The sequence below is a fragment of the Nomia melanderi genome, chromosome 6 (genome assembly GCF_051020985.1).
Source record: "Nomia melanderi isolate GNS246 chromosome 6, iyNomMela1, whole genome shotgun sequence".
NCBI classification, from domain to species: Eukaryota; Metazoa; Arthropoda; class Insecta; order Hymenoptera; family Halictidae; genus Nomia; species Nomia melanderi.
Window position 1 is genome coordinate 3,803,573 of NC_135004.1, and position 21,599 is coordinate 3,825,171.

Consider the following 21,599-nt stretch of genomic DNA (forward strand, 5'->3'; position numbering starts at 1 on the left):
AAAATATCGAAGAAACGATTCAGATGGGTTTGCCAATATGTAAGTTAGCAAACAAAAAAGAACGTCTTTAGTTTGAAAAATAATAGATGAAAGTATATAAGTATACATTGGCAATAAAAAACGACTCTTTTTAGTTGCCTGTATCTTTCATTAAGAAAGGGGTAACTTACATACTCACCGATTTCAAAATCAGTACTTGTCATAGAAGAAACTAATTTTCATGTAGTAATTGTAAAAAATGTTCATCCAATTTTTTGGCCACATGTTTTAGTTGCTTCTGTCACAATACTCATCTGCAACCACTTCCCAGTCGTTTTTAAATGCTTCATGCTATTTAATAACTGGCTTGAGGCATTCTGTTCTTACACGGATACCAAATCTTTATGGATTACACTACAGGTATAATTTTTTGCCTATAAAAATCCAATAAAAATACGTACCTCAAATTCGAATGCACTTTTTTCACGAGGTTGCATGAATAATATACAAGGTGTTCCAAAGAATTGTATACGCAAATCTATTTGCATTAAAATGTAAGCGTGATATAGCACTATTGGCAAATAGAGTGTTCTAAAAATACATACTTATACATAATTTGATATGCAGAGTTTTTCTTCTACATAATTTCGGAACACATTGTATTATAGCACATAAACGACCAACGCAAATGACCTGAAACTTGTCCTACAAGAAGAATGCTGTATCATTGTTATAATTAATTGCGGTTTAGAAAATTTATATTATTCGATGATTTTTATTTTAAGCGTTTCTATCGAGCTCTTGCAGCTTAAATTTTATTTGTGGAATATTAATGGAATCGATTTATTTAGGATAAATGGATTTTTATAGTAATAAAATAAATACATGTTTTCAGTTTACAACATAATAGAGAATAAAACATATCATGACAAGGTTGAACTCAAACGATAAAAAAAGTACGCAGTTTTGGGCGCGACGAATTTCAACTGAAAATATTCCACAACGTCTGGGTGATACTAGCATGCCAATCACTGATAACTGCAACGGGTCATAATAAGGCTAAAAATATTTTCGGCATCCTTCAAACAAAGTATTATTTTTTAAAATATTATTTCAAAGATGTTCTTTTAATAATAGTTCTATAATAATTCTTTTGATACCTGTGTTGTTTCGACATATAATAATGCGTCAAAATTAAACTACTAAAATCGAAGAGTAGTATTTTTATACTATCACATGTGGTAACACTAGGTTTTGCGGACCGCATCAATCTGACGCATATTGAATTTAATAAATATTATTTATAATGTTATTATTGAATATTATTGGTAAATGTTTTCTTCGATTTCAACTGACGTAATTACAAGAGTATATATCCTAATTTTCTATCTTTAAACCTCCGATTTCCAAGATATGAATAAACGAACATCTATTTTTCTGGGAACAATAGAACAACCTGTACAATCAACTTCCGTGAATCTTGTGTTAAGTAACATTTGGATTAATATATCTAAGCTATCAAAAGTCATGTCAGCTAAACGTCTCGTCCATTATGTACTTAATGTCTACCCCTTTTTTGTAACTTAAACCGCGTCGCATAAAATATCGACAGAGTAGAATGGAATGTAATTAGCGATCGAATAATTTAACGCAATATACGCGGAATAAAATGAAAACAGATAAATTCAAATGATTCCGGAAGTGCTCAAGAGTGTATATACTTATTTAATTTTCCTGCGAGTCGAATACAACGGAAATACAACCAGAATTCTAAAACAGCCTCAGAACGTGTATTTTCTCGGAAGTTTATACCGTTAAAATAAGAACACCGAGTACAATACTAATTTCAAGACAAATTGGACATTTTCAATATATTCTTAACCAATTGTCGCGATCGTTGGTCACGAGTTGGTTCTCGAGTATGCCCAAGAAATTCGCGAGCGCGTCGTGATAATTGTTTTCCACGTTCCTAAAATCCACAGTTACGATGAAGAAAGAAACATCACAAAAGTGAAAGAACTTCGACTTCTCAAGTACGAGCAGTGATTCAGACCAAAGAAATTTAGCGATATTTTGAAGTCTAAATAAAATTTGTACTAGAAAATGCTAATCCTTTACACTTCGAACATTTTTTTGAAAAATCAATTCCAGCGACTATTGACTACCTTTTAAAATTTAATCAAATATTGTTTATTGATGCATACGGTATATCAATAACATTGAATTCACATAGTTGCCGACATTTTCTGCTGTTTGATTTCTAAATCAAAAATATTATTTCTCAATGAAACAAGAACCAATTATTGCCACTAATAATTTTAAATTTCAATGCTACCAAGTTGTTTATCTTGAAAGTTATTGAGCCGTTTATTTTGAAGGTGACTTCAATCCAATTTTCAAAAAAATCAAATTAGTGCTTATGATACCTACAATTCTACATTATATTATTATTTTTAAACGTTTCTTTTTAAGAACTTAAGCCACTTTTAAAATAAACAGCTCAGTTAACTAGAACAAAATTGAATCTATCCCGATTCCCCTTAACAGTGTGAACAGTCCTTTTTATTATCTCAATGAATCATCGAGCAATCATATATCTGACGCTCGAAATGTGTATCGCAATGAAATTATATATTTTAATTTTATAGTAAACAATGTAATGAGTTTGCAATTTTGAAAAAATTCAAACTTTGAACAACCTGGTACTGTGGATCAAGCTTAAAGGTCTTCTTTTCGAATGTTCAGGCATCACACGTGGCTGTTGAGATCCATTATGCGCGAAGATAGTTAGAATGAAAGTCATCGTGCCTGTCGAAAACGTTAATGAAATGAATGCCAGTTATTTTTACTTATAACGGAATATGAAGCAGAGAATTTCTTCTATTTTTTACCTGCATTAATGAGCTACGAATTCGTTGAATAAATCTCAGGTCACCAAAATAACATGGCGTACGCATGTATACTTTCTTTTAAAATTTTCCCTTATCGCGTTGATTCATATAGTTACTGAGAAATATAAATAGTAATTTTACTTAACCCTACCATGTTGTCTCATCGAATTTTCTTCTTGTTTCATCATATTTATTTACTGTAGTTGCAACAGTCGTGTAAAAGTAAAAAAATATTTCGAAAGCAAGAGATAAATATTGGCTTAATATAGAATAAAATCTCAATAACTTTAAATAATAGCAGGAAAATTATAAAATAACAAAAAGTAATAATAAACGAATGAGAATCTTATTGTATCATTAGGGAAGAAGGAACAGAAATTTCAATCATTTTCTACTAACTTTCTAATAATGATTTCGTTACAGTGTTTTCTTCGCGATCAAGCAATGTTTTCTTCACTATTACCGCTTAATCCTCTCGTCGCATCTACTGATAAATTTCAAATGTAACCAATCCTACAAGAAACTTCGAATGACCCTTAAAAAACATTACACGTGTTTTTTTTATCAATTTTACAGTAATTTCAAATATTTCGCAATACCAAAAACTACATACATGAAGTGAACGCAACGTTATAGCATCAAAAGTTAAGTGGGCGCTTAACCGAGTGTCAGATTCAACCCCCCACTCCTCTAGCGAACTAACCAAAAATTTCGAAACCACTTACCGAACGAAATTCCCTCGGCGAGAGAGCAAGTTTATTCCATTTGGATCGCGTAGACTCGAATCAATTCGCACTGCCGTGAATTCCCGGGTTACGATGATTCTCTTTTTCTTGTTTTAGAAGGAACGCGCAGGTTTTGTTTTGGGTATCGCGAAACTGTCAAACGGCACTGTTGCGCACAGACTTCCCCGAAACGCGGTGCATCGCCAGCATATTTTCTGTGACGGGACCCGTGTAAACGGCACGGTCGTCGGGGTACACGTTGACGGGGCAACGAAAGGGAAGCTCGTCGGCGTGAAACTCGTCGAAACTTGAACGCTGCCTATATACGATAAATATAAACTGCAGCGTTGGAACCATCACATCGCACAGCCAGCGTTTCTCCGCAACTGGCCGAACAGAAGCGAATTGCAAAAGAACCACGAACCGAACCGTGCTCGCCTCGCTCGCGGCCGAACTCTCCCGATCCGCCGTCACTCGGCGCGCTGTGATTGGCCCGTTATTCCTCTAACCGACTGGACGAAATCCTGTCTCTCTTTTTACTCCCTCTCCCTCTGTAAACCCCCTTCCCCCTCCACGATTCACGGAACCATGAGGTAAAAATCACCGCACCTCTCGCGGCGTTCGATTTCGACAATTTCTAACTGCCGGCAATGCACGGGGAATCCCCTGATAATTCCTTTTTTTGTTCATTTCTTTTTCTTCTTCTTTCATTCGCGTTTTGTGTCGTATAAATAGTACACGCTGTCCGTATCGACGCCGATACTTGGGAAGCTGTGCACCGCGCTGTAAATATTTCTCGGAGAGCGGCAGGTTGCTTCGTTCCAATTCAATTCGTTCCATTTAAACGGACCGGCGCGATTGTGTCATTGTTTGTAGTACCTTTCTAGGATTACACAGCTTAGTGCTCGATGTTTGGGTATGCCTCTTTTTTTTAATTTGAGGTTATGCTTTTTAGCGCTAGGTTTATGAAACGCGTCTATTTAAATATGTATAGATATATTCAATTTTATAGACATTATTAAGTGAATGTTTACGTCGATTTTGATCGATGCAATGACACGAATATATATTCTAATTGTCTCCTTTTAAACCTCTAACTTCTAAGATCCAAATGAACGAACATCAACTTTTCTAGGAACAATAGAATAAATTATACAGTAAATGTTTGTAAACCTAGCGTTAACGAGGGCATTCGAGATCATAAACATATGATTCATGCCTATTGGAATGCACGTTCATAGTATTCCGAACGTGGGATAAAAATAGCAGAAATAACGTGATTACTCTATCCTTTCTCTTAATCGTAGCAAAATTTCAAGTGCTTTCACCTGTATGAGGAAAAGAATTTATTTAAGGATCTAATATAATGAGAAACATGCATTCAGTTCAATGTATGTTGTTAACCCTTTGTGAACGAGACTTTTTAAAGCAATGAAACTCTTATCCGTGGGAAATTAGATAAATGTCGAACTCTTAAATGCATGCATTCTTACTTGCACGATTGAATTCTTGCATTGCAATTTACGTTTCTAGATGTGTAAACCTGACGTAAATAATACGACAATTTTCGTTTTTAAAAAGTTAATAAATACGAAATATAATAAATACGAAATACCTAACAATGGGAATAAAAAAATGGCATTATATATACATTCACGATTATTATGATTGGGAAACAAGAAATTCAAAATGAGAAAGTGCGCTTATCGAAACGAAAAAATGTTTTCTTTTTAATTAAAATTAATGTTAATTAATTTCTTGGACAAAATGTCCAAAATGTATATGAAACCGAAATATGATGTAGTTTGTTTCAAATTGGAAACTAGAAGTTAAAATCATTTCAAACTGTCAAAATTTTTCATTACAATTATAAAAAATTGCCTTATTTGAAAGTTTAGGAGACATTTAATTACACAAGTTTTGGAATGGCCCGTGCATTTGAAAAATGGACAATCTACATTCAAATGACATGATACGTTGTGAAATTGGAAATTTTATGCACAGCCTTGACTGTCAATATGAAATATGTTAGTAGCATTATTTTTAGACGTTTGAATAATACAATAGATAGTGTTCTGAGGTCCGTTAATTTTCCCAAATGCGTAACCATCCTACATAAATTTTACTTCGAATAACGAATCAATAATAATAAGTACATCACAAAAATTTGTTAAATAACAAACAATGATAAATGATTCACTGATCGCAAATTTATAAATGTATTTCAACTAGATTTATTTAATTAACGCTTTATTCGTCATTTGAGAGAACTCTGGGACGAATAAATGTGACGAATCAGTGGCGTTGTCAGACGGCAAGCAACTTACATCACAGATGAGAGTTTGAGGGACACCACCTGATGAGGGGAATACATATCGCAATTGCAGTAGACCATTGATGACAGAAATCATGCCTGGCAACTAGTTTTATCAATTGACTAAATTATTATTCTTTCGAATAAAAAATTGTTCATAACCATTTATATATTTATAATTATTATTCGATAATTATTCGGAAAAAAATTTTGTTCAAACGGATATGATCAATTTAGCACGTAAAAAATGTGTTATCTCAATGTTACCTCTCTCTAGCTATTTTTATCTAGTTGATAATCGTATTAATGTTTGCACAACTTGATGGTACTTGTCCTTCAACCAGTACTCTATTCAGGCTTTAGGGTTAACAGTAACGTTTCCATTTTGTTCGGTAAACGTTTATAACATTCGTTGATAATGTTATATTTAAGAATTCATAAATGCATCAATAAAAATTAAATTTCCTATCCCTTGATGTTGTCATTAATTTCCAAATCATGACACTTTTGTCTTCATGTTTTACATTTAGTACCATGTGTTGCAATTTTAATGATGTACATTCTCTCCACTCTTTCCCTTTTCCATTCGGTCCCTCCCTTTAATTTTCCAAAATTTTAAATCTTTGTTTTCATAATTTTTTGCAAATTCAATCTCTTTGGTACAATTGATATTGTTAAATGAGAGCTGTATTTCACGGTGCATGATTATTTTCTGCTTGGAAGATTATATGTGAAATATTTATTTTAATATTCAAAATATACAAAACCAAAAGATTAATAAGAGAATCCACAATATAAAATAGGGGTATCTCTACTATAATTTAAGATATTTCTTTGATATGACAAGTATTTTCTCAGTGTACGTTCACTTTTGTATGATGTGTAATTCACTTCTTATCTATTAAAATATTTCAGTATAATAATACATTTAGTTACAACATGGTTAATATTATCTAATATATTAATAAAAAAATAATTACTGTAGAAGACTATTATTTATTTTAATCAAACGAGCTTTCCCTATTTTATTTTCTACATCTTGTTTTGTTCCATTACAATATTATAAATTCTGTTTTATATTTTCAATGCATCATACCCACTTGTGGATCAAATTACATTATTACATGGACTTCAGATAAGACAAGGTTATAGGTGATAATGTCCGAAAAAGCTACTCAAAGTTTATGTGCCCTGTTTCAGTTTATGTACGTATACATATTTTCTCTTAGAAGATCCAAAAACCCAAGTCAAAGGCTTAAATTAATAAAAAGTGATTTTATTATTTATTAAATATTTTCAATTGAAATTTTACCTTTTATTTTTGTATTATTACTCTTCTAAGTTTTCAAAACTATCAGGATGCACACATTGAAAACCATGTATTCAAGTTTTGCCTATAGTTCATACATTTCCATTTGATCCATAACTGATTAAGAAATATTAAAAATTTAAAGCAAAGTTTATAATTTTTACACAAAATTGACCTGGTAACATAAATGTCCAATACTTTTTTTTATTGTTTATTAATTTTTGGATGTACTTTTCCAAATAAATTATCCTAAATATATTTTGTACTTTAAATATAACAAATTCAGAATATTTGTCACTTAAGGTGTTAAAGCTCATATGTCTCATAATTCTTATTTTGCTAAATTACTACAGAAGAACCTATATTTTCATAATAATTTAACTCATTCATCTGCAATAATTCATGTTCAAAATAATATAGAATAAGGGAAAGAAGTATTTCTTTTGAGGTTACTTTCACAATAACATCTTATTTTTCATAAACGATTAGATGTATTAGGTGTAATTACTTAACAAAAAATATCTATCATCAGAGTAATGTTTTAATTTGTGATATTCAATGTACTCATCCACTTATAAATTGTTTATTTAAAAATTGTATTGCAGTTCTTGGTAAGGACGAATTTTGTCACAACACAATGGCGGTATGTTTTGTCACGTGATAGAACTTTCATTGATCCACCTTGTACCGGATTAAATAAACCAACTTGTAATTAGTTTGAACAAAAAAATACCATTAGTCTTCCGAACAAATTATTATAGTAAGTTTGTAAATATCTGTTCAAATGATAAACATTTTATTAAATTTTCTTCTTCTTTGAATATTAACACAATTATTTAAAATGTATTAATGCCTGACTTTTTCACCAAATACTGTAACATTGTATGAATATTCGTATGTATATACATAATTCTTGCAAAAGTCAAGTGGCATTGCTGTGTGGAGTGGGTAGGCATCATTAGCGTGGAACAATCATGCAGCGCCAAATACACGAAGTGGTATTTCTTCCATACGTTTTCAAGAAACCAAAAAAAAAAAATATACTTTCTTGAAAATGTAATAAATAAGAAATTGGCAGATTAAAAAATATCTGTAAGGCAGAATCTATTGTATAAAACATATTCATGAATATAAATACTGCTGACACAACTACCAAGTATGCAGTTCATGTGCTCCATCTGGTGTGAAATTATTAAAGTAATACTTATCATATGTAGCATTGCATATTCAGGAAAAAGTTTAAACAAATTACACGTGTTTCATGTTTGCGCAACAGTATAAAATACGTATTTATTACTACGATAAACATATTATGTTAAATATTATTTCACACAGAATCGCATATACAACATCTATAGTAAAAAACAAATAACAGCTCATATTTATCAAAGTTTTGCATTTCATTATTTTGTAATAACGTTTTACATAAAATTATGTATTATTGTGGACTAAAAGAAAACATATTTCCTGCAATTTAATATTTATATTTTTATAGTAATTAAGTAACATTAAATATGTAAATCTTTAATTTTATACTAATTGAAATTTTATAGAATATATTATTACATTCAAACAATTTTTAACTATATTAGGTCACTTAATACAAAGTAGTAATATTTTAAAATGTTTTCATGTAGTATGAAGAGATTTAAGAGCCATTAAAAATAAATATAATAATAACTACTATATTAATGCTAATAATTTAGTGACAGAGTATTATTAAAAGCGAAAATGATAATATTACTATAATTTGCTATACAAGTACATTAAATAAGCATCCAAATAATGAAGAACTGTGGAACATTACAGCAGATGCAAACTTGGAGGTTCACATCAAATAGTATTTATATTGCAATCAATTTGTCGGTAATCATTATATGGAATAGACGTTTGCATTTAAGAATACCGTAACCCATTTTAATACCTCATATAGCTTTGCGACTTAAGTGTCACTAATCTTTGATGTCAGGACATTATTACCGTATCATTAAATGAAACGACATTTTCGAAGCCCCAGCAATTCTACTTTAATAAGTATTGTATACCAATGTATTTAACACTTCGCGGTTCGAATATAATACCTCGAATACCGTTTGTCTTGTAGAGGATATGTGAGTCGGTTGTGTTCCGTATTTCGGTAAATTACCAACTAATTGATCGGTGAGTTTGAGTCGGTTAGACTCGAAGATACGAAAAGAGATCAACACTGGATTAATAGTTATAACATTATCGAATTCAAGCTCGTTCTTTTTGAAACGTACATATTACTTTCGAATCACTGAGTCGTCAATAGAATTTCCTTTGTAAATATCTTGAATCGTTGCAATGACCTTTGTAGCGTTTAAACTTTGATTAAATTCGTAAAGCAAGAAATATCGAAATTGTTCTCCTTTTCTCCACTTGACATTGGGTCTTCCTAAAATAGTTGAATTTGAATTTTCACTTAAAATTATCAATTTGATAACACGATCTCGTAGAAGAAAATAATTAATGAATAATATATAACGTTTAACCTAAAGACATTATAGAAAAATGATGTTGAATGAAAGAAGCTATGGACTGACGAGGTAAAGTAAAGCCTTTCTGAAATATATAAGTATCATCCACTTAGTTATTACCTTCTTCGAACATTCAGTATAAGGAAAACACTTCTAACTTATCGGTATAACATTTGAGTCACGTCCTGTTTATTTCAGCATGATAACACAACTCGAGACTGATTGCGAGCAGTACTTACGATGTTGGCTGACAAAATCAACGTACAACGACCGTTTGCTATCGATAATTGGATACTTTGGCGAATGTAAATCAATTATTCCGGGAACGAGTGGAATTAAGTTAATTAAATGCTCATGCTCACGAACTTTCCACATGATTTGTATTTCGAATCCTTGGTAAATCTGAAGTGAAGGCTTGTGATCGGTGAAATTGAAGTGAAAATATTTTCTGACTTTAAATATTTGTTCTGACTTGGGAAATTTGCATATCAACTTCCTTAATTAAATAAAGAAAGGAAGTTGTTGTGTAAATCATATAAGAAAAATTGTCTGTACGCAAAATAATCAATTTAAATGATCATAATAAATGATTTAATTAACAAAAACAATGAAATCGATATTTATTGTAATCTCAAAGAAAATAATTTTCGACAGCTTTATTTGATGCATTTTGTGTACCGTGTGTTTATGATTTTCACGAGAGTATAAAATCTCCGATCTACTTACTTGGAAGTCTTCTTAATTACGAACGTTACACATTATGTAACGTTATATTCATAGAGGAACGTGCCACAGGTGTTTACTTACTTTGCCGCTGTATTGTCTTTCTTTGAGCAAACATGAAGAATGGTTTCTTTGTTCCACTTCTTTTCTTATTTTCCTAATGACTGTAGTTTTATGTGGATTCATTTAATGAGGGACACTCCATTGTTACATAGAAGTGGATTTACATAAAGATCACGGTTGAATAAATCGAACAAATATAAGCGAAATATATAACGGTTAAAAATAGAAAATGGTTAATTAGCAAGAACACGAGAAAGGAACGAAATAATTCGCAAAAAGTTTAATGAATAGAAAAAACCAATAGAACGGTGCGAAGTAAGTTAATTACTTTTGCACCTTTCTAGGCGAAGTTCTACCGTGTTCTTGTTTGCGAAAATGTTTTATTCACGGGCTTCTATAAACAGTTGATTGATCATTTTTATTTCACCTGTTTTCAAAGGTGACTACGCTGAAAACTTTTTCCAGCTTCCTACGCAGGTTTAACTTTCACCTTTAAAGAATTAAATCGATTGCGCTATTATTATAATGGTGCGGACGACATCATAATAGTCTATCGAAGTGTACGAAATAATAAATTTATATGTTATATCCGGAATCAGAGTAAATATAATCGTGATTTCAAAAATATCCGGAAAGTCACATGCGAATTAATTGCAAAAATTTTTGTTAGCGCATGTTTCGGTGAAGTTTCTAGAATATTTGCTTAAAATTGTCGAATTATATGAAAAAAAAATAAAAAGATAAGTGCAAGTAGAGTATTTACGTCAAGAAGAATTTGTTTTCTCCACTGCAGCTATTATTAAATTAAATGTAAACTAAGACTTATCCATCTCGTAATCTTTATCGACATTTTAATTTTATCTCGTTTTGCTTACTTGTATGTTCCATAAATATACAAAATCGTTCATTTAATTATAATTATCGCTGTCGAATGTTTGTTACGATAAACATTTGATCAGAAAGTATTGTGTAATTTGATTAAGTAATCTATATTTTCATCCGTAGTGTGTTTATCACATTGGTATATAGTCATGCGTATCCGTTGGGACATTATTGTTATCTAGCTTTGTTATCAGATGCATATTTTTTCGTAATTTTAAGTTTCATCAGTATTTAAAACTTGACAGGAGTTAAACCATTAATTCCGTATAATGCAAATAATAAAGTGGATAAAAGAAAACCAGTATGTTAGGACATTTCGAGATATTTAGAAGAATTTCATCTTTTACATTTTTTTGTATGGTCATATTTTAATAAAGATTTATTTATCGATTGTATTTATTCTATTCATATAATATGTGTTGTATATTATTTCTAAATGCATTATTAAAACAACTTCGATTTTCTCATACAAGATTCCCATGCAGTGATCTTGAAATAAGGAAATAATATTTTGAGCGGTCAATGCATTAATAGTATCGAACTTATTAATACGTATGAGATGCAAAGTTCAATATCTTTTGAATTCCTTTCACGCTTGTAAATCAACCATTCGTGTAATTATGCTATTATGAATTTCTACTGAAATTAATTAGTCAATTACAGGATACAAACTTTCTTTCTTTACAATTGTTTACGTTGAACATTAGTTTAGATGTTGCACAAATTTCGTCGAAATAAGATTTTCGTCTATCGGTTATGACTTTTCTTTTACTATTTTCTCGTGTACTGCTTCCGTAAGTACAATAAGAAGACTATGAAAATCACGGACTTTTGAACATACGTAATCGTCTAACACTTACCACGGTAAAAACTTTAATGAAGTTTAATGAGTTTCTTTTCGATCGTTTCGATCTTGAATGAAAATTCAATAAGGTAAACATATTTTGCTTTGACTTGATTTTATGTAAAGTAGGGTATAAGTAGATATCTACACTTTCACAATGGTTTATAGCTTCTTCACCATTAGATTATCAGATCTACGATATTCACGCAATGTAACAATTTAATAAGTGAGTTTAGATAGGTTCACGTTAAAGAGGCTTTTACTTTTAGTCTTAATAACTTCGGTACACGAGATAGATTTAAGAGATACAGAAAGAAATGAAATAAAAATATAATTACACTTATACAATTTCTCATTTTATTATATTTACTATCAAATTATAAGTTTAAATTCAATTCTCGATTAAAACATAATTAGAACATTGCAGTAAATTGATGCTCTAAAATAATGATCACATCTAGTGCAGAAAGTTTTGAAGTCTATTACAATAATGTCATCGTTCACGTAATATCAGAGACAATTGTAAGATTCATCGCAAAGTAATGCACAAGAAAGTCAATTGAAATTTAGAAACGTATCGTGTCCGAACGACTTTCTTGTCTATTCGTTGATAACGTTCCATCGGATCATCGGTCGCTTGCATTTATCTGTCAGACGTACAAACACGTTAAAAATAATCTTGCTAAATATTATTCGGAGTAAGATCGTAAATATCTTTGAACAGCATTTTATAGCAATGAGATCGAGAGTCTCCTTCGTTATTTATGCATTTGCTCGGAGCGTTTCGTTCTATTATACGACTGAAACGAAAGATAAAACATTACGCTTACGATGCTTTTAGTAAACGGTTTATACATTTATGGAAGTAAGCAATAAACTCCAGTCCTTCGCAGTCGAATGTTTATGCCGTTGATTCTTCGGCAAAGAAATGGCTCACAAATTTAACATGCTATCTAGGGCGAATTTTCATTTTATATTGATCTTTAACGCGTTCTCTACTAGACAGTTTCATGCCAATTTTCTGTACCATTCCTCGTTGTTCCTTACTTTTTCTCTTTACTCTCCTCCGATGAGTATTTGTTTGAAATAAATAAATTTTTCGGAAACCTATTGTCAATTTTAAAAACACATCATGAAAAATAGTTTTCACTGACCTTAAAGGGCTGAGAGTTTACCGTTTCTAGAAATTGTTAATAAGTTCTTTAATTTTATGATTATTTTGATATAATGTATTTTCAGTTTTATTTTAATTATTCTATTTCTTTTATTTCATGTCTGAAATCACCATTCACAATTCATAAAACAATTCAATAAAGAAAGAATGACTATTTCAGTTATTTCAAATTTACCAATTCTGTAATGTCCAAAGAAATAGATATAAACAGCAAATCGTAAATCGATTTAATAACAATGAATAATTTAACGAAAGATGAAAATGGAGAGAAATAATGAAGTACTTATCAGTATGTTTAATAAACAATACACACTTTATTATCCAAACAATTAATGTTTTGTGAATAGAAGCCTGTACATTTTTCTATAACGTATAAACACAATACACCTCGGTGGCCATTTTTCATTCATAAAACTTTGGCCATGTTCCAATTCGATCTGAAGCGTTTCCAATTAAGCATATTAAGTTATTAAAACATCAAGAAAAACATGTTTTGCACTGATTCATAGAGTTACGGTTAAAAAATATCACAATTCTGGTCCTTTGATAGAGCTCAAGTGTTTCGCACTGGTGTATATCGTGCATTGTATAATTATCACAACATACGAGATTACCACGTATCTACCTAAGTTCTAAATTAATGGCTGCAGAACGTAATACAGATCACTCATCCAATAGGGGTAAAAAACACCCTTACAATTTGATTATAAGATAATTAGATCAAGGATGTTTATGTGAAATTACATAAATCTATTACGTAATTCATCCAATTCACATGAAATGTTGTCTCCTGCATCAATTCAACGGATCGAGAATAATGTAATTATTTCGTGAAATTCAATATGATTTTACATTTTATTAATTCAGATTTTACTTCTTCATATTTCTATGACTCATAAATGCATAAACATCCATGGGTGTCGTATTATAAGTGTCTACCGTAACTTACTGAGAACAAACGTATATATTTTAAATTGTGAAAATAGTATTTATGAAATACAATACTATAGAATGCAAATTCGAATAAGTCATGAGTGTAAACAGTTTATTGCATACATTTATCTTACAAATTACCCAATATGTACGTACCATTGTTCATACTTTTATATCCATACTTATTTCTATCAAATATATACTTTTAAAAAGATTATTTTAAAAAAGTAGATTAAACTAGTTTCTTTATCTACTTTTTGTTCTAGATTTTACACCAGTGTTGTCTTTCTATACAGAAATATGTGTATTCTACGAAAATTCTACGAGACATTCTATCTAATATAATGTGTATTCTACGAAGTCATTGAACGTCTTTATTAATTTTTTCTATTCTCTTTTTCTCACTTTCTTAATGGATCTTGGCAAGTTCCAAAATTCGTCAATATGATTGTGCTTATACCCGGTTTGGGTTGATACATTACGAAGTTTTAAGAATGGAAACTATAACCCACGTGGTATATATTCATGTGTTCTTTATTAAAACAAATTTGTAATTGTGATACTATTTTTTATATTATGATGCCAGTCTTACAAAGTATCAATCTAGCCGGTCATTTTATATTTAAAGTTATTGAGGCCTTGTCAACGAAAATCAATCGAAAATGATTTCTTTCAAACAACTTTCGATTGTGTTTAAAAGTATAACTTAAAACTGTGTCGAATATTGTTGTTGGAGTCTTACCTACATTAAGAATGAGCGGATTCGCCAAACCTTCGTAAAAGTATAATGTATATTATTGTAATACTACATCAATATTCTATCTATCTATTCTATCTTGTGAAACAACGGCACATTTAAATTTAGGAAATACCGACGAATTCTATCGGCAAGTTCAAAATAAGACAACTTTGATTTAGAAATCTAAATCAAAGAATTGACAAAAATTTACATTTTATTTTATATTCATTTTACTTTTAGTTTTTCCATCTCTTCAATTCGTATTCTCTTACGCTTAATATTTCGTTCGTATCGGATAAAAAACTGTCATATTATTTATAAGATAAAAATTAACAAATTTGTTTGTTATTTGTTGACTTTTATTTTACAAGCCGAATATTTATGTATAATATTAATAGAAAATGAAGACATTTGATTTCTAAATGAAAGAACTTGTATTCACGTAATTGTTTCACGGAATAATTCTCAGTGGAAACTTCTGTACGCTTTGGTTGCACTCGTTAGATATTATTCAGATACTGGCAATCTCGAGCGACAAACAGTACGAAGAAAGGAATCGCTTTTGTTGCGAGATATTGGTGATCTTCGCGCGAATCTAATCCTTCAGATATTAACAACAACATTGTACTTTTCAAACCAGATGACACTGTGGAAATTAAATTTTCACTTTTTCAGATATACTTCTGTTACAGTTATTTTTGTTGATATGAAACCTCATTAGATAGGTAGCTTATACAATACTCTAATAAGGGAAATTGGAAAACAAGAAAATTCCTGTGATGCATGTTGTCCATTGTTTTCATGTTTTGGAAACATTCTATTAGATCATGCAATATGTAATATCATTTTTTAATAAATGGAAAATGACAGAACTTTGCAGAAAATGACATTAAGAAATTAATCGAAAAATGGGAAAATGTCATTCATAATGATGGTCAATACGTTAACGGTTGAAAAAGAAATATAAGTATTAATTGTGTAAACTATAAGTTAACATAAAAAAGCGGCATTATTTGTAGGACGAGTTAGTATTTTCTTTGTAGCTTCTATGCGCAACTTTTCAAAGAAATGTCGTATTCTTGCTTCTGGCACCTGGCACGTGAAAGGCAAGATTTCAAAATCGAATTACTCAGAACTTCGGCTGCTCGAGTTTGCGTTAAGCTCGAGACCAAAGCCCCTTATTAATCGAGCATGTATTATACTGGGTTAGAATCGTAAATAGACTGTGGATCTTGGGCAATTACAAGTTGTATAAGACAGAATACAGCAACCATTGAGGATATTTTTTTCACTTCCTTTTTCTTGATATTGCATTTTAATAATTAAACGCTAGGTTCTAATTGAAATAGAAAAGTTATTCAATTTTTGGTTGCTAAATAAAAATAGATGAAATCTGCAGTTCAATAATAATATCGCATTCCTGCATTATCGAGATTTTTAAGAACTGCGAGCGCTATTATTGTTAATCTATGTCAAGTAGGAATTGTTATCCACCTATCGACTCATATACGTGGTTACAATCCGGCATGAGAATCAATTGCAATTTACGATTAATCAAGAAGAGCACTCTGGCTATTCACAAGTGTTTACGTATATACAACAATAAAATAGTGATTTACGGTCAGATTATTATCATTAATAAATTAGAGATATAATAAGAATAAAGTATACGGTTTCAGTAATATGAATTTGTGAAAATAATCTGTAAAAGCAATGATAGTTAGATATTTTATTTTGTTGGTAATTATTTTTAATTTTGTTCGATAAATCAAGATATTTAAGAGGACGATAATATTAACAGGGGTCATCACAGAGATAACCAAAGCTGACTTTCATTTTTCGTGAAGTGTATTGCGAAGTGCGATATGATTAAAATATTTTCTAATAATTATTTTATACATTTATGGGTCATAAATACATTTTCAAAAAATAATTTAACATAGAGTTTTATAAAATGTCCCGCAGTTTTTAAATAATTTTACTTTATGAGAACAGTTGGCACAAGAATTACGACACTTGATGTCTGTTCTTTTAAATACATGTAGAATAATTATAATTGAAATGTTTTATGGGAAATTGTTGTAGAAAAACTGTGCATTTATCCAGACATTGTTTTATGAGTGAAAAGTTCTCTTGATATTACGATAATTGTTAATAGCAGTACGTGTTCTTTTATTAAATAAATCGCAATGTAATTTACACCCCTCATATTTTCGAGACATTTAATGTTCTCAAAATTAGAATTTTTCACTTTGTGGAATTTTAAAATCCGGGGAATCGTTCCATGCTTTAGTGAACGTCACATATTTGTAAGTCAATGATTAGTCACCTTTCACGGTCATTATTTTGCTCGTGTTCTTTGAAGTCGAGGTAACGATGAGTCTGCAATTTTTAAGCTATTTTTAAAAAGATAAGTTCTAGTGTGACGAACAAGAAATTAGCAATTGTCATTACATTAAAATTGTGATCGAATGAACATAGCTAAAAAATAACGTTTACATACTAATAACTAATGTATTATTTATCGTCAACATTATGTGCATTATTCTCCACCATTCTGAAGACAAAAAGTAGCGGGAAAACAACTATGTAATAACCAGAAAAATAATGTTCCATCTGAACTCAAAGGAATTGATTGACATTCATATTTGTTAAATTGTATTTGAAAACGTCGCCACAGGTCTGACACGGCATTACAAGGCAATGGGCTAAAAACTAAGCCACTTATAAGTCACGTAAGATAAAAGTTCATTACTCGTCAGTGGCTGATAACAAAGCTGAGTTCAGACGCGTGCCACATAACGACGTAGCGCGCAAAAATGTTGCGTGCTGCTGCAGCCAGTAATGATTTATTACTTTCCGTCGAATTTACGTCCGTGCCTTCGCTGCGATCAACAATCACTGGTAAACAACGTGGTACACGATAAATATTCATGACTCTGGGTGAACTTCGCCTCAAAAAAATTTGTTTACAGCCACGTGGTATCATAATTTCATTTTCGGTATTAAAGTGCAGCATACACTAGCAAGTAATTTGCGACATTCTTTCCCTTATAACGCTTCTCATGAAGAATCTAGTATTTGCTTTTACTTATGCTTAATACCGAGAAACATTTACTTTTTTTATGCATACAATCCAATGTCGCAAATTACTTGCTAGTGTATCTGCACTTCAATTTACGTCATGTGCGTGTGCACCCTGCTTAACCTCTTATCAATTTTTTTTCTCGCGATCGTGTTTGTCGGCGTTCTATGTCACGAATATTTTGCCGGGTGCACGATAATTCATTTGCGTGCGTAGTGCTCGCGTAGTAGCGATTAAACGTCAATATTGGTAAAATGATATTGCACACTGTCCAATGCGAAATGATTAATTGTTCGCGTTGGTTAATCGCGGTTCGAAATTGTTGTTTTCAGTTTGACCGATTAAGAGGCAATGGTTCTAGTAAAGCGGGGAATTGGCAGACGTAACGACACCGTTCGAGAATAAGATAATTATGCAGAACAGTGTTCACTTTGTAGATTTCAATGACCTTGAAACAAGGCATGAAGATCAAGGTCCTGAATAATTTTACGTATATTCGCTTATCAATCGATGTATGAACATACTAAATGTGACGAATGAATGTATTTAAAAATAGCGAAATTTGTTAATTTTATTACAAGCACACATTTTTGTATTCGATTTGGTAAAATCGCGTACAAACAGAAATGCATCGTTTAAACGTACACTTTTACTAGCAGATATTTATTTATTCCTTTATATTTACAATCTTAATGTTCGTACATTTAAGAAATAAATGTGTTATTGAGTTTCTATTTTTATTTTCATATATATATGAAAAAAATTAGGTCCACGATATTATGTTTTTATTGTGTTGCAACAGATGTTTGCTTTGTGTAGTGAATAAATACATTTACTAAGTATAGCACATTTTTGTATTTCATATTTTTACTGAAATTTTACGTAAATGCATATAAATGCATACATTGACCATTAAGTGTATACATTTACCAAATTTTACACTTCTCTTCGACACATGTAATAATTAAAAAGATATTCTTGGATGAAAAATAATGAAACGCATTCATTGATCGACTATGCACTGACATTGAATTTAATGGACAACATTTTGCGTATTAATTACATTAGAAATCATTTAAAGGATACTTCGGAAATGAATTTTTGAAACCGTGTAGTTTAATAGAATAGTCTTTTTACATAAAGCTCACTACAATTTCGAAATTTTAGGACCAAGTATTACAAATTGCATTTAAAAATCTCAAGAAAAAAATCAATTATTGCACTGTAAGCATTCCTTGACACCGTACAACTTTCCTTTGAATCGTTTGTTCATATGACAAACAGTTTACAAATAATTTAAGTTGGTAGACCTGGGTGACCCACCCTGCGCGTATAACCGCCGCTGACGTTCTCTCTTAAAAATATACGCAAACACTATCTATTACAATATCTTAAGGTGTTTTATCGTTCGTAGCTCTGATATTGTCATTTATGAGTCACGTATCGCGAGGTCGTAGACCCCGGAAATTACTCGATGTTTGTTTACTTTCCGTGTTCCGTAGTAATTGTAAAAGTACATTCGACCATATCTCCGAAATTAAAAACCAAGCGACGGTTATACGTCGCATTACATTATTCATACAATATAACATTATATACATAAAAATACTCAGGACACTGACAACATACTTTCGAAATCACTAAAATTGGTGCTGATGGATCTTATTTTATACAATCATCATAAATAAAAAAGAAGAGAAATACACGTCGACGTTAGGTATGTATGCGTCTCGCTAATGTCCCCTGTAACGTGGTCGACGGTACCAGATCGAGGCAGCGCCGGCGTGGGTAAGGATGGAAACGCGAGATAGACGGAAACTGTAATAAATACGTAATGCATGTATATGTACAAGTGCAACCGGTCCCCTTTCGCATGCACGACCGAATCGCAAAGGAAGTTCTTTCTAGTCGTTGATCAGGGGAAGCCAGTCGGTGTCTCGCGGTTGCCAGGTTAAAGTTAACGGTAGTTCCCGCGCAGAAAGGGACTAGCCACCGGTGTGCGCGGCGAATCGCAGCCGCCCGGATAATCTTCCATAGGAAAACGGCGGCCCTCCTCCATCCTCCCGGTCTTTTTGCTTCCTTCGTTCCAGCTTTCCCTTCCTTTCACAGACGTTTTATTCACCTTCGGGATTTCCCAACCTCCCTTTATATCCTCCGCTCACGGTTGCTGCCGATTAAAAGAAAGGCTGCGATTGGTCACAGCTGGCTAGGATCGATGATACAGCCGGCTGCTGGAGCCCACTACCAATATGGCTTCGTGTTCCAATCCTTCGAATCGCCGCGAGACGCAACGACAATGTCCGCGAACAGGAAGACTGAGACAGGTTACAACGATTCTAGTCCCGGGTCACTGGTCCTTCGACGCCGACGCCCTTGGAACACGAAAATCGATCGGCCGGCAGCGTTTCGAAATTCGCGGTCGTGCAAAATTCGCCATTGACCGCGCATCTCGGCCAACTCGCCAATCTATTTCGACGCGAGAATGGTTTCAGTCCAGGCCAACGATCTTTTGGGTTAACGGCCTCGACATTGGAGTCAATCGATCGGCTTCAAACGCCCCGAACATTTGGCAGGTCCTCGGAATCCGTCCGTCTGTCCCTGGGATCATCAGTCGTAACACGACCAATCCGTAATTCGTTCGGGCACGAAAGACGAAACTGCGAGCGGATGTTTCTGGAAAACGCGGCACGCGGCGTTCCTCGATAGACCAGCGGAGGTTCCAGCCAACACTGTTTTCGATCGATGACGAGGGAGGAAACGGAACGTTGAACCAGGGAGGAAGAAAGCTACGCGAGAGAACGATCTTCGTTTCGTATGGGGTCCATGAGGTACGAAAAGAACACGTCGATTCGGCTTTCGGCCGTCCGACATAAACGACAAACGGGGCATGTCGCCGTGCTCGTGTGACTTTTAGATCTCCTCTTCCTCGACGATTGGCAGGCTGCTGTGATGCAACAACGGGCTGGTTCTTGCCGTGAACGCCATCATCCAATAGTCTAGCTCCTTCTTGTTCTCCATGAGAAAGGTTAGAGCGACAGGCGAGTCAAAGCCCTTCTGCCTTACTAAGAAACCGTCGTCCCCGTAGCGTTCGATCATTGTGTTCCTAAGGTTCAATACGCCCAGAGGTCTGCACACCTTTTTCTGCGGATAGATCACGGCGAAATGCTCGACGCTCGTCCGATAGACCTTCACTTGAACACCTTGACGATGGCCGTTCGGACCCACCAAGGTCATGTAGCCGCTCATGTTCTCGGTGTTCCAGCACGAGTCCACGTTCGAGCCCTTTAAACTCAACTGGCTAGACTGCAGGTAGTTGGTGTGCATCGCTACGTCGGCTGGCATCTTGAACGGTGTGATCTCTTTTCACGTTTCACTCGAGGTCCATAGGGGAATCGATTGGAACTAAACACACGGTATATAACCGGGGAGGCCTGACAGCG

General features: G+C 32.7%; 1 protein-coding gene across 6 annotated transcripts in view; it reads right to left on the reverse strand.

Moving 5' to 3' along the window:
- Positions 1 to 4,116, reverse strand: part of LOC116427090 (uncharacterized) — a 35,226-nt gene extending 31,110 nt beyond the window's left edge. For 2 of the 6 annotated variants that reach the window (XM_031977042.2, XM_076368189.1), the window contains exons 1-2: positions 3,596 to 4,116; positions 2,679 to 2,787 (exon numbers count right to left, since the gene is read on the reverse strand). The gene's annotated coding sequence lies outside the window, so the exon portion shown is untranslated. Of the gene's footprint in view, positions 1 to 178; positions 299 to 2,668; positions 2,788 to 2,870; positions 2,986 to 3,595 lie in introns of those variants that run through there. The other 4 variants (XM_031977065.2, XM_031977059.2, XM_031977049.2 and 1 more) reach the window with 4 other exon arrangements.
- Positions 4,117 to 21,599: the final 17,483 nt, after the last annotated feature.